Source organism: Microtus pennsylvanicus, chromosome 11 (genome assembly GCF_037038515.1).
Source record: "Microtus pennsylvanicus isolate mMicPen1 chromosome 11, mMicPen1.hap1, whole genome shotgun sequence".
Taxonomy (NCBI): domain Eukaryota; kingdom Metazoa; phylum Chordata; class Mammalia; order Rodentia; family Cricetidae; genus Microtus; species Microtus pennsylvanicus.
Window position 1 is genome coordinate 55,980,995 of NC_134589.1, and position 7,259 is coordinate 55,988,253.

Here is a 7,259-nt window from a genome sequence, read left to right on the forward strand (position 1 = left end):
TGCATCCTCACATATACACAAACTCACATACACACATGCATACACACCTATGCATCCTCACATATACACAAACTCACATACACACATGCATGCACACCCATGCATCCTCACATACACACAGACTCATATACACACATGCATGCACTCACATGCATCTTCACATATACACAAACTCATGTACACACATGCATACACACACACACACACACCCATGCATCCTCACATATACACAAACTCACATACACACATGCATGCACACCCATGCATCCTCACATATACACAAACTCACATACACACATGCATGCACTCATATGCATCTTCACATATACACAAACTCATGTACACACATGCATACACACACCCATGCATCCTCACATATACACAAACTCACACACAAAACAGTTTTCACAAAACACTATGGGCACTGCTTTCATGAACCTTACCTTCATAGAGGAACTGAGACATCCTCCCACCTCTTTCCGTGGTCGAGTTCAAAGTTGAAGTACCATTTGTAAGTGAATAAGTGAGATTTCTCTGTCCGCACTAGATCTGTCCCCCACACTTGAGGGGGGGCTATCTACGTTCTTATAAATGTTTTTACTGGGAGCTCAGGTGTTTCTTCCCATGCTTCCTCACCTCCTTCCTTTCCCTCCAGTTCAGTTTGCAGCAGCTCCGCCCATCCTCCCATCTTCTCAGCCCAAACCTCCTCCCTACCTTTTCTTCATACCACTTCATTGCGTTTGTTATCAAACTTGTTGACTCTACGTTCAAAAGAAATCCAGGATCTAACAGCTCCTCTCCACCCCTGTGTCCCCCACTCTGGTCTATGCCACTGTTACTGGTGTCATTGGGTCATCTTTATCTTAGCCTGGCTCCAACAGTCCCCTGCTGGGATCCCTGTGTCTATCCATGCTTTCTCCTCCCAGTGGCAGCTTGACTCTGAAAAATGTGAGTGACATCTTGTACCCTGCCCTGTCTGAGTGTGTGTGCACCTCCAAACTCTTCTGTCCAAACCCTGGCTCCTAAAGTAGTGGAGGGAGCAGGGGCCTTTGATAGGTCGTAACAGAGGTACCCTAGCTACAGTATTAGCACCCATATAAATGAGCCCTAGAGAGAGGAGAAATTAATTGGTCGTGAGTCAGTTCAGGGCTGACTTGAAGACTAGAGCAGGAATCTCTGAGGTCCTTAGCATAGACTTCTCGCCTGCAGACCTGGGAGAAATCAGCCTCCTTGTTAGAATGAGAACACCCTGTCTCTGGTGTTCTGTTTCAGCAGCCCCACCGGACAAACCTTCCCTCGTCTCTTGAGTGCTCCCAGCCTCCAACATGTCTCTGTCTCCAGTCCTACTCCTTACCTGACAGGCCTTTTGGGCTAGCAGAATTGTCTCCAGCCCTTCGCACCTGCTTGCAGCATTCTGACCCAGAAACCTGAAGCTCCTGCTCCCAATCCTCCCACAGAGGTCTCCCCTGACCACCCGTGAAAAGTGCTTAGCCCACCCACTCTCCCTCCTGTCTGCATGGTTTCCTTACTCTTATTTATCCCAGCACGCCTCATTTAGCATTTGATGCGAAACTGTCCCTCAGCATCCCCAGGCAATCAGTCCCAGGACTCCTGTGGCTATCAAATACCTCAGAGGTTCTCAGAGGCTCAGGTCCTTTATAGAAAATGGTACAGTTTACAATAGGAACACACACACAGCTGTATGGTTTAAGTCATCTGTACAATTACTTTATATATTCTATTGGTGAAGAGGAAATGACAAGAAATAAAAATCTGAGATTGTTCAGTATTCAGTACGGTCCATACATTCTCCCCATGGTTGGTAGAACCTGCTGACAAAGAGCCATGATATGGAAGGCAGAGAGTATATTAGTTGTTTCAATTACATCCATTTCTCTCTCTTGGACTCCCAGCTCCAGGAGGGCAAGGTTCCCCATCCCTGTTCATTTTGATGTCCCCATTGCCTAAGATATGATTAAGCAGACTGAAATTTTGAAATTCAGTATGCAGGAGATGCCTGGTGCCGGTATGGAGGCAGGGCAGGCAGCAAGGAGGGGCGGAGAGGCCTGTGGTAGGAAGAAGAGCTACAAAGAAAGAGGAAAGCCAGGGTGAGAAGATCTGAGAGTAGGCAGAAGACAAAGTCTAAGGTGCCTCATTTCAGGGGTGAGGCATAGACCGTCAGGAACAGACCAAGACTTAGGCAGCAGCTTGGAACGGTCAGCCAACACAGGATAGATTAAATTAAGGTAACTGTGGAGTCAGGGGCCCCTGAGAAGGTGGATAGATGTCTTAGGTCTCCAGAGGACAAAGGCTGGGCAAAGGGTGTCACTAGGGCGGGAATTAAAAAGCAAATGGAACACAACTTAAGAGAGAAAATTGAATTAGGAAGTGGCAAGAGTAAGTTGGGGCTGCAGTCTGGGTATTTAATTCAGTGGCAGAGAATTTGATTGACAGGCAGGAGGACCTGGGTTCATTCCCCAGTATTGCAAGGAAAGAAAGAAAGAGGTGGAGGACGGGAGGGGAAGAAAGAAAAAAAATAATAGCTTTTAGTATATAACAGGGGAACAGCGGGAAAGAGGGAGATGGGAGCAGGGTGGTGGCAGAAAGTGTCACATTCCTAGGCTGTGGCCATTTTATAGGGGAGGAGACTGGTTTGGGTCTCTTTTCTTCCAAGGAAAGCATCAAAATTCCAGGAAGATGTGCAGCAGATTGAAGGTAACGGAAGGAGGCAGCACAGCAGGGAAGAATCAAGTAAGGAGAGGCTGTCCATCCAAAGGAAAGTGGCCTCCCACACCAAACAGAGGCCAGAGGGAGTGTGGGACAGACCCAGGAAGCAGGGGTAAGGAGGCACTGTGAGCTTATTGTGGGGTGATGCTTCTGGGGAGGAAGAATGCTCAGTTATCTAGCTGAGTGGGGCAAGAGTCAGGCATCACTGGGGCTTGCCAGGGAATAGGAATAACTTGGCATGGGATGATGGCCTCCCACATCCAAGACTTAAATATGCTCGCATCCCCCATCACAGTCTCGTACCTCGATTTATGTACAGAGCCTGCGGTTTTCACGGTGTGATATCATGTTTTATATTTCCCTGTTTAGAATGGAAATGAGGGGGACTGAGTGTGTGAGTGAGGACATCACTGAACTGTCTGGTCCTGCGCTGGCGCCTGGGTCCCGAGATCACCTTGGCTGCATGATGCTCATAGCGTCTTTCCCTGTTTCTGTCTTCTGTGTTCAGGCTTCCTTCAGTTCTTACTGACAATCCATGCGTGATGAATCTTTTAAATGTTTTTTTGACGGTCACTATTTTATTGTTGTTGCTGTGAAACTACGGCCCTGAAATACTTCAAGTGTCTGCTCACTCTGTGTTCACACTAATTGAACCTGGTTGGATATACACACACACACACACACCTTCCTAAATTCGTAATTGTTTACTCCAATTCAGGGAAACATAAGCCGAGCATTCGTTCCTCTGACCTTCTAGATGGCATTTTCTAGTGCTTATTGTCCTCTCAGCCACACATCAAGCTGATAACTCTGTTCGCTACTTTGCTGACAAGATGGGAGTCGTCAAGAGAAACTTTCTCTGCTGTCCCTACAGTGTCTGCCTTCTTTGCCCGGCCTCTTTGACACCTGCCTTCCCCAGAGAGCCAGGTAAATCTGCACTGGGACAACAGACGTCCCTCCTCTTGCCTGTACAAAAACTTTGCTTCTCCATCAATCCCCGAGTCTTGGACTCTTCTGTGACTTCCCCCGCCAGACTTCCCTGACAATGAATTCTCATCTTGACAATCCCATGTGTCTCGTGTTCCCTTTCCATTTCCTTTTTATGCACTACAGAAATGTATTTTTTCAAAAGTTATTGTGGTGGTTAATAGTGTCAACTCGATGGAAATTAGAACCACCTTGGAAACAAATCTCTGGGCATGTTTGTGAGGAGGTGTTTATTTTTTCTCCCCCCCCACCTTTTTTTTTTAAAAAAAAAGAATGGGTTTATTGAGATGGGAAGACCCCCCTCAATGTGGCCAGTACTAGAGTGTGCTAGAGTCCTGGATTGAATACAAGGAGAATGTGACCCACCCAGCACGGGCACTCTTCCCCACCTGCTTTCTAAGTGGAAGCAGTGTGACCATCGGACCCAGTTCCTGTTGCCATGACTTTCCCATCACGGTGCCCTCAAACTTGAGCCAAAGTAAAGCTTGCCTTAAGGTTGCTCCATCAGACACGCTGTCACGGCACTGAGACAGGCAACTGACACAGCCATCTAAATGTCACCTCAAATTCTCAGTTTCCCCATCTCTTGATTCTGCTTCACTCAGGCGCCTCCCTGTGCCACCCTAAGACATGCTTTTGTCCACCCTTTAAAGGACACATTTCCTGGGGTTTCTCTGAAACCCCTATTCTGCAGACTCTTCCCTGAATTTTCTATGGCATTGCCAAAGTTTCCCCATCCTGCTGTGCTCAGGACACTGGTGGAGCCTAGCCTGTGGCAGGCTCACCTTTGTAGTATATGTACTCATGGCTCACAAAGTCTTATTTTGGAACTTCCATCTCTGATCATGAGGAAGTCACAGAATTTAGGATTGTCCCTACCCCCAATTATAACAACTAAAAAATGGGGTGGAAAAAATATATATACATACATACTTTTATATATACATATATAATAAAGAATATATATGTACAAATGTCTCCCACATGCGACAACAAGACTGCCAGTCTCAAAGAAAGAGCAAAATGTGAACTGAGGCAAGCAAGCACAGGAACTGGCTTAGCCTAAGACGCTGCTCGGCTTGGGCTGTGTCCATCCTCCTCTCTGAATAATGCTCCTAGCATCCTGCTAACAAACCAAGTCCCTCACTCACGCAGAGCTGTGCATCTATCTGCTTTTAGCAATGCACATAAATTACCCCCTGGGGAACTGCCTACTAACATTCTGTTTCTAGTCAGACACATTCTGGTACACAATCCAGGAACTATGCGGAATGGGTTGATCCCACCTAGACTGATTTTGGGTGTATGGGTACTAAGAAAAACTATGTCCTGGAGATAAACTTTTAGAGAGAATTTTCTACTTACTATCCAATGCCTCTGCATAATTGGGTAGGCATATGCATATGCTTAAAATGAATTAGATGCGTTGTGGATGGGGTGTGGGCAGTGAGCAAGGGATCCCGGATCCCATAATCTGAGCCTCTCAGTCAAAATAGAGAATCACCGAATTATGCCCTTGCCTGAGTACCCAAACTCCTCTTTCTCTTGAGTCCCATAAAAAGAAGACCCAAACACTCAAAACAGGGCTCTTGAGTGTCCTTATCCATGTGGTCTACTGTCCGTCTTGATGGTACATTTCCAGTCTGTTTTTATCACTTTGCATTAAATAAGTTTTTCTCAAGATTTTGTAATCTGTGTGGGCTTTTTTATTTTGTTCTTGAATAAGAGGCCGAGGACCTGGGACTAAGAGGCCCAGATTATGACCACCAGAAAGGAACAGGGTACCCAGCCTGCCTTTCTAGCTGTACACAATTTCCAGGACACAGAACTAGAGGAGGGGTGAGAGTAGCTGGCTCTCCTTCCCGCCCTTTGGGGCAAATCTGACCACAGACAAGAACTGGAATGGAGTTTGATGGCAGAGAGCATCTGCCCAGAATGGAGCTGCTTTCCCTGAGCTGGGATCCAGTGCCGGGTCAGGTGTAGACAGCTCGGATGTGTAGATTCTCAGGCTTTTTGCCAAGATTTAGAACTTTTCTCGTTTTTAAATTTTCTTCAAAGCTGGGCAGTGATGGCGCATGCCTTTAATCCCAGCACTCGGGAGGCAGAGGCAGGTGGATCTCTGTGAGTTCGAGGTCAGCTTGGTCTACAGGACAGCCAGGAATACATAGAAAAGCCCCATCTCAAAGAAATTATAAATAAACACAAAGCAAGGGTCTGGAGAGATGGCTCAGAGGTTAAGAGCATTGACTGTTCTTCCAGAGGTTCTGAGTTTAATTCCCAGCAACCACATGGTGGTTCACAATCATGTGTAATGAGATCTAGCGACCTCTTCTGGTGTGCAAGCATACATGCAGGCAGAGCACTATATACGTAATAAATCTTTTTAAAAAGTAAACAAAAAACGAACGAACGAATGCATAAATAATTTTTTTCTTTAAAAATTTAAAAGTGTGTGTGTGCGCGCACGCACGCACGTGTGTGCATGTGGGCGCGCATGTGAATGCTGATGCCTGTGGGGGCCAGAAGAAAGTAAATCCCTGTGAGTTACAAGTACTTGTACATTTCGGGTGGGTTCTGGGAACTGAACTTGTGTCCTTGGGAAGAGCAGAGTAAATTGTTAGCCTCTGTGGCATCTCTCTAGCCAGAACCTATACACCTATTTTATGAGGTTTTTTTTTTTAACAAGATGGAGCTTATGTAAAATTATATCCATTATCTATGAGGGCAATCCTTTGAGCTTCTGTTTGTTTGGGGGAAATTTAACAGATGCTCTAATACTGGCTCATCCTCTCACATATGAGCGAGGGAATGTCTGTTTATTGGTGGTGAACGATTATAAATACAGTTAGGAATGCATACTGAAAAACTCTGCATTTCCTTCAGGAGTTTACTTTGTATTTGTTCGTAAGTGAAATTGTAACTTTCCTTCATTATTTCATCCATTTGTTTTTGTTATGAAAGTTCTTTTCATATATGTGAAGGCAATTTTTTAACTATTCCATTTCAGTGGGGTTTTCAACTCACATAACATTATTATCATCATCACCACCACCACCGCCGCCATCATCGTGATCTCATTTTGCTATGCTGGAGTCCACATGCATACAGCACAAATGCCCATCAATGCCAACGTAGGATTGATATCTGTTGGAGATGTGGCAATAGCACAAGAGTCAATCCTGGAGCTGGTTTTTGTGTGAGGCTGAAGGAGAAGGTGTACTGCCATGTTCTACATTTTGTAAATATTATTAGCATAAATAAACTGTCTATTATTTTGTGCTAATTTGGTTTTGGGGATTTTGCTTTTTCATTTTATAAATAGTCCTTCCCATCCCTTCTGGGTTCTGACTTGTTGATGTGGACTTCATCATACTTCCTTGAAATCATTGTTATTTTATTTGTCCCTATAGTTAGCTTCCTTCTTCTTGCCTTTTTATGCATATTATCTTCTCTGCCTATTGATCTCTGTTTATAGAAGTCTATCAACCCTTTCTATGGACCAAATCTGTTTTATTAATCATCTAAACTTATTTTTTTTTACCTTG